Here is a 10,313-nt window from a genome sequence, read left to right as displayed (position 1 = left end):
GTTAGCCCTTCAAATGATCTGAGGAGGAGCAACAGTAAGAAATCAAGGCTAACCGGGACACTCATGGGACGCCGACTACTTTACAGTGGAGTAAAAGACAGAAAATGACTGCTAAACTTGCAGCAAAGGAATTAGTCCTTCTGTTTAATATGTCTGGAAATAAGAACAAAATGGTATAAAAGGGAAGTAGACCCTAAACTAACATGAAGCCTAACTGTAGGGGGGTTACCTTCCTTCCTTGGGGGTAGGGAATGGACAGTGTGAAAAGACTATGGCAGAATGAATAACCCTAACCATTGACACATATAATGGCAAAATGAAACATTTTAAAAGATATGTGTAACCCCATGGGCCTTGCCACTGAATCAAGATGCAAGATTGATTCGCCTATTGGCTATGCATTGGCCCCTCTAATAATGTTCACGTTGTTACTATTCAGAACAAATTTACGTTCAACGCTCTTGCAGTTCCCCACATAACCACTGAGTTGCACCATAGTGTTGTAAACGATTCTTGAATTGTTTGAATGGAACGCCTAGCGGATTATTTCTCTACTTCAAAATCAAAATAAATGCTGTGAAAGTGAAGTGATCGGAAAATAAACCAGTCTCCACTGAGGTGTCGTGGTTTGATTTTTTCCCCGGCGTTGTTCTAATCAATCTAAACGATGCAACTGTGTAGAGCAACGAAACACAACTCACATCTTCAGTTGAATACAGTAACACCGCATGACCGTTTAATCGCCACCGAGATAATTGAAGTTGATGGCGTTTCCGAAGAGATCGGCGTGCCCGCGGCGCGCCGCTGATCACATAACGTACATCGACGTGCGCGTACCCGGTTACCCGCCGCGGACGCGCAGGGGCGAATGCGGTGGTACCAGAGAGGAGAAAGACCTGACCGGGTGATGTGAAAACTCTCTTTTCAGACCAAAACCACAGATTTCCAACTTCCCGTTTTGACGCTACCGGGAACTATGAGACACGCCATTCGGCAGAAGGTGAGTCTGACGGCCTCCCCAGCGAATATGGATTTTTGGTTTGGGTACTTAAAAACAGTTGTTTATTTTTGACAACGATCTGCCTGCAGTGGCCGTGCTCTCTCTCTTTCGTTCCGATCTCAAAATGGCGGAGAGGCCGACAGCTAAGCTAACCAACACCGTAGCAGTCACAGGCGCGTCTGTTCATAGGCTGAAATCGTTCAAATAAACACTTGGCTGTCATTAATACGACATTCTCAACCTTTGTTGATCGCGCTTGTGAACCTCAACTCCGTGCCATTCAGTCGGACGTACATGAATCGCAAACACTTGTTGTTCGGCGTCTCCGAACATTATTTGGATGCGTCTATTTCTAGGAAGTTCTGTGGGGCGAGCTAACGTGGTTAGTGAAGTTAATTGCTAGACAGACAGTTTAGCTACGACAATTTTTTTCTCCGCAGCCAATGTGATTTCAATATATTGCGTTTTCAAGGTGATTAAGCCATGATAACATTGCTGTTTGATGAACTTTTACAACAATGAATGCTTACGTTGACCGGTATGACCAGCTGTCATGAATGTGGCTCTCCATTTGTATACGCTCGGGAAACTTGGTTCGTGTCAGTAAATACTCGGAGCCCAAAATTCAAACTATGTTGCATTGCTAGGTTAATTGATGTTTGATGGGTGTGGCAAACCCGGGTGAAGCTTACCGTTGGCTAGCTCTGTTACACAATAGCGCCCTATATATTTGCTCGTTACTATTATACACACGTTATATCTCATTCCCCGTGACATTGATGGTTATAAATTACGTGTGGAGTTACGGTGCTAGGCTAACAATTGCTAGCTATAGAAAGGGCGTTGCTGAGACATTGCTGCAAGCATGCCCTTGTGGCCAGTGGCTCCTGGCAAGACGTCACCCTGTCAGCTTTTGAATCCAATACATCCTCCGTCAAATAAAAATACCTTCAACATGTTCGCAATTGTGTCATGTTGGGTTTAACCCCCATCACGCGTTCCTAATAAGGTTTGAGAAACCATTCGATCAGCCGACAGGGTGTAGACTATAGCTGGGGACCTATACGAGGCCTACCTCGCCTAATTGCAAACTAAAAAGGGGCTATTCGATAGTGTGTAATTGAGGCTTCGATTTTTTTAATTTTTTCTTATATAGTAAATTTAATAGTGAATAACTAGCAAGTTGTTGCTGACAGCAAATAAGTCTTTGTGATAGGCAATTGTATTTGTGGCTTATTACTGTTTTATTAAATATTTCTACGTACTTAATTGACCGAAGAATTGGCGAGTTTTTATCATATGATTTAAGATAAGTGGGTGTTGGTCGATTGGACTGAAATAAATATAAACGTTCTAGGATGTTCACTGATAATTCTCATATAGTCATACAATGCTCTTGAGCAACATGTAGCAAGCAGTTGTCTTACAGATTGTCCATTTCATGTGCACAGATTCTTCGTTAATACTTGTATCAAAATATTAAGTAATGCTACTGAACATGCAGTCGTGCTCCTCAGATGTGACTTTCACCTACCCCTGCGCTTGTGTCTTCTGGTGTGCCATGGATGATATTGAGCTACATGGCAGAAAACATCTAAAAAATCACCCCCCCCTCTTATTAACTGGCTGCCTCTATAAAGATAGTTGATAGATTATACCTGTGATTTATGAAATGGCTGTGTTTTGGTTGATCAAACACTTAAGTGTGTTTCCATGTTTGTTAAGTTGTGTTTAGTATATTTGGCAAAAAACATTAACTTAAACGGCATAGGCCTAATTTAAACATTGATAAAGTGATAAAGGGTACAATAACATGACACTGTTGTAATGACTCTAGAACAATCTTAATATGTAGAATTCAGATCATAGGCCTATAATCACAAAACATATTTAATACAATACATGTTTTGTAATATTGGGAGAAAGGCGTGGTAGATTATGTTTCAAATGTGCACAGCTGATTAAATGAGCCATGCTTTTTGATTTGTTGTCAATTTGCCTTATTGCACAGTTTGCGCCTACGTCAACATGTTTAGTATGGAGTGGGAGTAAAAGGCTACGATCACACATGCATGAATGCAGGTGAATGACCATCGCCTGCTGAGGCGAAATTCATATCTTGTTCTGTTGAATGTGGGCAGTGCAGGATGTGACGCACATGGAAATCAGTTTGCCGGTTTGTAGTCCGTTTTAGTGGTTGTCGGTCACACATGAGCTGTTGTTAGTTTTGCGAGGGGAAAGTGTACACTGAAATCCAGAGAAATATAAATACTTGTTTTCACTTAATTGACTCATTTGTACATGTTATCATTGTTTCATGGACAAATACGGAGGAAGAACATTTGTGTTCAAGTTATATTTGAATACCATGAAATATTAATTGATGTTGTTGATACATTTTCCATTTATTTGCATTTAATGCCTGTCTCCTGACTCACTGCCAGCCAAGTAGTATCTTGTTTGTGGGGCAATTTGTAGTTTTCATGGGCAAAGTCATACAATACCAGCTGGTTAGACACAGCAACAATCAGTCTCCTCCATCCTGGCTTACTAAGAAAACTACAGCCAATTGGGGTTAACCACACACTCTTCTTTGCTATTGGTTGAGGCTACAGATTCGCCAGTCAAAGTTCATCAAAGTAGAACTCCACGCGAAGCGACGATGCAAATTTCTTTCACCAACGGAAGCAAAAAAAATTTTATTCGCCCCTTCACTCGCATAAAATTGAAGTGAACAGGGGGCGAATATTCGCCAATGTTAATTTCGCGCATGTGTGACCATACCCTAATACATAGGCTAACTCACTGTCATCCATGAGGGAGGACTTAGTTCAGTAACTTGACTCACTCTGTTTAATGGTTAATTGATGGATTAAGAGCAGCCTAGAATTACATCAGTAGTCAGATTTATTGTTTTTTGTTTGTACAAGAGAATTCTCTTATTTTTTATTTTTAAGTGTACTTTTTTTTTTTTTTTGCAGTGCTGTAGATTCTGCGTTTATCTTAGGGCACGGCTCTTTGCCTGTTAACCAATAAAGCATTCAGATTTTATCTTGTAGCAGATGTGCACTATGATTCTAAACTAATTAAGCACACAAGTTGCTGTCCTAGGCAATCCCTCTGTATTACAGTGCTGGACAGCACGGCTCAAGATGTTATAGCAATGAATCTAGATCACAATCTGAATTTGTGACTTTTTCTCATGCTCTTACACTGTTATAATATTCAAATGGGCTGGATGAGAGTATATGTGCTCTTTTTGAGCTGTAAGGATATGTATGTCTCTTGGTAACAGCTCTGTTGTGTCCTTGGGCAGAAATTCTGAATATGACGTTCATTCCAAAGTTACCCATGCTTTAAGTGATCTGAGTACACACACCTACCTCCAAAAAAAAAAAAAAATCCCAGGCATAGATTCTGGAATGCAAAATTATGGCTAACATATCATAGCCTTAATTGTTAAAATTTCACATGTGCTGTTTCGTCTTTCATTTTATCTTTGATCGCTTGACATGCTGAAGAGTAGTCAAAGGTCAGTTCAGCTTACCAAGGAGAGTGGGCCATTGGCCACAATGAAAGGTATATTTAGAGTGGAAAATTTGTAATAAACTATGCACAACAGAATCAGTAATTTGCAACCTGCTATTACACACTGGGGTGTGATCTTGCTATATGCCATTCACATGAGGATCTAATATTTAAAGATAAGACACTCATTACTTGCCCAAAACTGACAATTACTAGTAATTACAAACTGTTAGAGACATAAATAATAAAAAAAAATGCATGCCACATCATGGTAACCTCACTAGTGCCTTGTTTTGCTTATTGGATAGAATTAAAGCTTTTCTCCATTTATCTACATATCAAAATACTGAATACAAAAATTTTGTGGTATTGGTTGTGACAAGTCCTGATGGCTTTCCAAGGAGACTCGCCATTGAACACTGGTTTGGATATCCTGGGACTTCATTTAGGCTTTTCCTTGTCAACAAATTTCAAATGTTATTCATTTTTCATCTTGTTCACAGGTAAATTGTGATATTACACTTTTTTTGGCCAAGAAACTAGTGACAGAGTACTACCTAGGTGACGTAGTTGGCCGTGTTCTGATCCTCTTGTGTTTTTCTCCTCTGGGCCTGTCTAATCATATTCTTTATCCTTGAGAGGGAATCTCTAAACTTCAAAGTGCTGTGTTTTTTGAAATGCGTGAATGCTGTTTCTGTAGGATACTAGATTTATTTAGAGTTGCGGGATTCGAGAGCATCTTAGCCGGACACTTGAAACTCAAGTGAATTCCAGGCACCTTGATCCATCATGTGCGGGAGTCTGTACATACAATCTCAGTGGCACACAGTGTAACTTCTACAGATTGTGACACTGTGTGTCCTCTCGAGCCATTAAGTCAAGTCAATTTTATTTGTATAGCCCAATATCACAAATAACAAATTTGCCTCAGGGGACACAACTGGGAACATACAACTGGCAATGTCTCATTAAATGAAATTGAACCCTGAAATAGGATTCACTTTGTTCATTGTGCCAGGCACATTTGGTTGCTGTTCTCTGAAGAGGAACTTCTTAATAACGAATGAGAGGAGGTTTTGTGAGGCAAATGTTTGAGAATGTATTTGTACATTGACTCTTTTCAGTTTCTGATGCTAACAGCTTTTAAATAACAATATGTATCCATAACTATTTAGTATCACCTCGGTTTTGCTCAGTCCATGAGGTTGGATAAGGCTCGGGACATCTTAGAGCAGAATGGGGCCGATTTGCCCCTTAATTGGCCAATCCCAATAATCTGAGAGGAAATCTCGCTCTGAGCCTTGACTGAGCTCAACGGTTGGCAGAGATTATCTGGTAGTGTGAGTAGTTCAACAAATCTGATCGTCAACACCCTGATTGTCTCTCCAGCTGATTTGAGCCATAAAATTACATTTGATATTTACAATACATCCTTTGCATGAGTGTCTGAAGATTAGAAACCTGTTCCCAGAGCAGAGACAGCCATGGTTATAATGCGGTAAAACAGAAGTAGAAGTGAAAGCTTAAAATACTGACACATTTGAAAGAGTACATGAAGATTTGCTCATAATTGTTTTATCTTTCCAGTTGACTTACATATATTTAGTATAGCAGCCTGCCTCCTTTGATTGGTGTCACGTTTGATTGCACAAATTCCTGTGTGACTCAAGATCCTGGTGTTTGAGACGTGTCAGGAATGGGCAGGATAGTAGCTGTTATATCATGAAATGTGTGATGCCCTGTCTTTTCCCATGCTTATATTGAGAGTGCAGGACAATTTTTACAAAACGTGTGTGTAATCTGTGCAGTGCTCTTCGATTTCAAAATTATGAAATCTGATGCGCACCCATCTTAACCTCTTCATGTCAATAGAGAACCTCCTATTGACTAAACACAAATGCATTTACCTTTTAAAATGAGCTGTGCTCTGTGTTTCAGATGAATTATTGCTTGTAAGATATCTTATCACAACTTCTTTGTTGCTGTGAACTGCCAGCATACATGGATACATAACTTCTTTTGATAAGAATTATAGTTAGGACTTTGAGCACTGTCTTATTTATAATCCTCTGACCAGGCTCTTTTTATTAGTACTTAAAGAGAGACTGACATGCCCTGTCTGAACACGGTTTTTAACATTTGGAGTTTGGATCATAACTGAAAATAGATCTGGTTTTATGAATTGAAAGCTATTGGCTACTGTCTTTCCATGCATTTCACATGCGACCACAGCATGGTGGTAGGCCTACAGCATGGCAGTGCAATACTTGGCGAATAATATGTTTGATGATACAAATAACTGTTAGATAGATAGATATTTCAATAGATAGATAGATAGATAGATAGATAGATAGATAGATAGATAGATAGATAGATAGCAATACATTGTAGCAAGATCGATAATAAAGTCTCAGCAAAATAGCACAAACTCGAGCCAGTAGCTAGCAGGAGAGGGTGAAAGAACAGCTTCTCTGTGGTTTTGTAGCATCTCGCTACGGACACACCCTATATACAAATTGACTGCTGTCTGTGTATCCACCGGCACAATTTATCATTGGACATCATCGACAGTCAATCACAGATCTCTCGAGTGGCCGCAGATGCGCTGTTTTGGCCACTGAATTTCTCCGTGGTCACATTCCAACTCGGAACGTAGCCTATCAATAGGAATTTTCAGATTTTGATGTCAATATCACTTTAAGTCTGAGTAACTGTAGTTTCACCGTTGAACTCTATTAATGGAGTTATTAGTCTGATTCCTATTGGTCTGACTAGAAGAGGGCTTCTCATCTTAGTTTGTTTACTTTTCATTATGTGGGCCGTACTCAGTCCACAGTTTCCCTCAAATATTGCTTGTGAATAAACAGTTCCTGGCAAAGCACATATCTTGAGGATCTCAGGCAGGTGTAATTGCTGTGCAGGACTTAGTCGATTACGTAAGAGTTTAGAGGTCCTGTCTGATTTGTTCAGCTGGCTGTTTCTGAGCCATGCTTTTTCACTTTGGTCATTTTCATGCTTGGGCTGATCACCTGAGTACAAACCCTAAACCCTTTGACTTTTTTTTTTTTTGACGCATTCTATGTGTACGCTACATAACCGCTTTGTATTTGGCTAATAATGCATGGCGCCCGTTTCAGTCAGTGTCATGCCACTGTCACCCACCACAACTTCATTGTAAACATGATAAACGGTGTGCACTCTACATTCTTGGCTTTGTTCATGTTTAGCTTACTTGGTGCCAGTAGCTAAATGTGGAACACTGGAACCTGGCATGTGATGCACCCAGTAGGTGTGCTGCTTGAAGGGGTCTTTTTGTGAGAGCACAGGCAATAGTGAAGTGCGTTTTCTGCTAAGCTTGTTGTTCACTGTACTTGACAACTCAACAGTTAACTCACCAGTTATCCCTTGATGCTCATTTTGGGTGAAATGGTGTGTATGTGTGACAGCCCGGTGATATATATATATATATATTTCAGAAAATAATCTAATTGCAATTTTGTGGACCAATATTGTAATTGAGTATGCGATTTAAAAAAAAAAAAATTTCAAGTTCGTCTTCTGTGTTATTCACTAAACACAAGCAATAAAACATTCTACACTATGGACCAGCACAACAGGCAACATGTAATCTGCTCTTTCCTGTAGGCCAGCCCTACATGTTATAATGAGATCAATTGATGCATGAATTCATATGAATAACATCTCTAACTATTGAATTGTAAAAAGAAAAACCTTCACTTTACAGTAGAATATTGACAGATTGATTTAACTTCAAGCCTTGTAAACGTTACTTTTTAATAGAATCTGAAAAAGGAACAACGAAGCACTGCAGAACAACAGGCCTGATGTTAACGTTAATATTAAAATAAATAACCCAGTGATTCAAGTCATTTCTTTAATCAGACAGTACAAGCCTATTTCATGCTACATGCAATCATCAGCTGTCAATAGGATTATTTTGCTGCTTGTTTGTTGAGCACTCTCCCCACCATTGAGGGTTTCATTTAAGAAGTTATGATAATAATAACTGATCTCCAGTAAGTAACAGTAACAAATCCCACAAACTAAAGTGCAGAAATATAAAAAAGAACAAATCTCTGGCTCTACCACGCTAAAAATATTAAATAACTCAGTCATTGCAATAAACATGTAATATGTAAACATATGGGTTGCACGTTTTAATAAAATCTAAAAAGAAAACAAAACGCTGTGTGGAACATTAATATAAATATTATTCTTACTGATATCTAGTCAGTAACAGTGACAAGCCACACAGACCAAAGTGTACAAGGAGTGTGGCTCTGCCAGCCACTGTCATCCTGCTGTATGGTTTTCAGTAGCTCAAAACCATCATATCGACTTTTGCTGGTTTTAAGGACAAACGAGTAACACGTTACTGTATTCCCTCCAGTGCTCAGGGTCTGACGTAACCGATGGCCCGCGGCCAGAAAAAGCTTATGCGGGGCAAATTGATTGGCAAGTCACTGGCCCGTATTCCCATCTTAATCTTATATCTTTCCCACGTGAGTGTTATTTGTCCATCATACTTGTACAGGTATTTGGAAAAAAAATGTCCGTGAAAGAAACACACGAGTCTTAAGAAAAGAAAGAGGGGTTTTCTACTTTTGTGGAAGCAACAGTACTCCTGGGTAGAAAACAGCGACTGTGGTATGTTTTGTACAGTTTGCCGGTGATTCTCTGCAAAGGCTGATCAAAGGGTTTAGGTTTTTTGTTTTTTTTTTTAGACTGTTTTTGGCATTTACCGCCTTTATTTGATAGCGGTAGTTGAGAGAGAGAGACAGGGAAAGGCAAGGGCGAGAGAGGGGGTGACATGCAGCAAAGGGCCAAGCCAGCTTCGAACCCAGGCCACCGAGGTGAGGGCTCAGCCTCATGTGCTGCACACTCTACCAGGTGAGCCACCAGAGCACCCCGGGTTCGCTTTTTAAGGGCACTGACAATTATCGAAAACGTGCTCTCGACACGCACGATAAAAGTAGAAACCACTTGAAGTGTATGCTAGCCAAGCAGACGGCGGACCACCCGTCATCAGGCCCGCTTAACATCTGGGCAAGATGGGCGAATACTTAGTCACCAGAGAATGGAGAAGCTTATTAGCAGCCTGTTGCTGCTTATGAAAAGACAGTCTCTCATCTAAAGAAGAACGGAGTGGACACAGGATCCCAATAAATCACCGATGTGGCATGTCGAAGGCACACAAACAAATGTTATAAAAATAATGTTAAAATGTTCTAAAAATGAAACAGTTGTATATAAGAATCACTTTTACTTGACACATTATGAGGAAACATTCAAATTTATTGTATTGTATACAATAAATAAATCACCAAAATTATGGAAAAAATAATTATTTTCATTTTTTGGCTGCTGGGCCAGTGAAAATATACAAAGGGCCAGTCAAACTTATCAACTGGCCGATTGGGCCAGTGGGGAAAAAGTTTCACGTTGGACCCCCCCCCCCTTTCTCCCCAATTGTATCCGGCCTATTTACCCTCTCGTTCAAGCCATTCCGGTCGCTGCTCCACCCTCTCTGCCGATCCGGGGAGGGCTGCAGACTACCAAATGCCTCCTCCAATACATGTGGAGTCGCCAGCCGCTTCTTGTCACCTGACAATGAGGAGTTTCACCAGGGGGACGTAGCATGTGGGAGGATCACACTATTCCCCCCAGTTTCCCCAACTCCCCCGAACAGGCACCCCGACCAACCAGAGGAGGCGCAACTGGGGGAAATAGCGTGATCCTCCCACACACTACTTCCTCCTGATGA

At 40.4% G+C, this 10,313-nt stretch overlaps 1 protein-coding gene across 1 annotated transcript in view; it reads left to right on the top strand.

The window, feature by feature from the left end:
- The first annotated feature begins 861 nt into the window (after positions 1-861).
- LOC130116569 (lissencephaly-1 homolog B) overlaps positions 862-10,313 on the top strand; it is a 30,114-nt gene continuing 20,662 nt past the window's right edge. The window contains exon 1 of the mRNA XM_056284509.1: positions 862-1,000. The gene's annotated coding sequence lies outside the window, so the exon portion shown is untranslated. The remainder of the gene's footprint in view (positions 1,001-10,313) is intronic.

The sequence above is a fragment of the Lampris incognitus genome, chromosome 8, assembly GCF_029633865.1.
Source record: "Lampris incognitus isolate fLamInc1 chromosome 8, fLamInc1.hap2, whole genome shotgun sequence".
NCBI lineage: Eukaryota > Metazoa > Chordata > Actinopteri > Lampriformes > Lampridae > Lampris > Lampris incognitus.
This window is presented reverse-complemented; position numbering and strand designations above follow the sequence as displayed.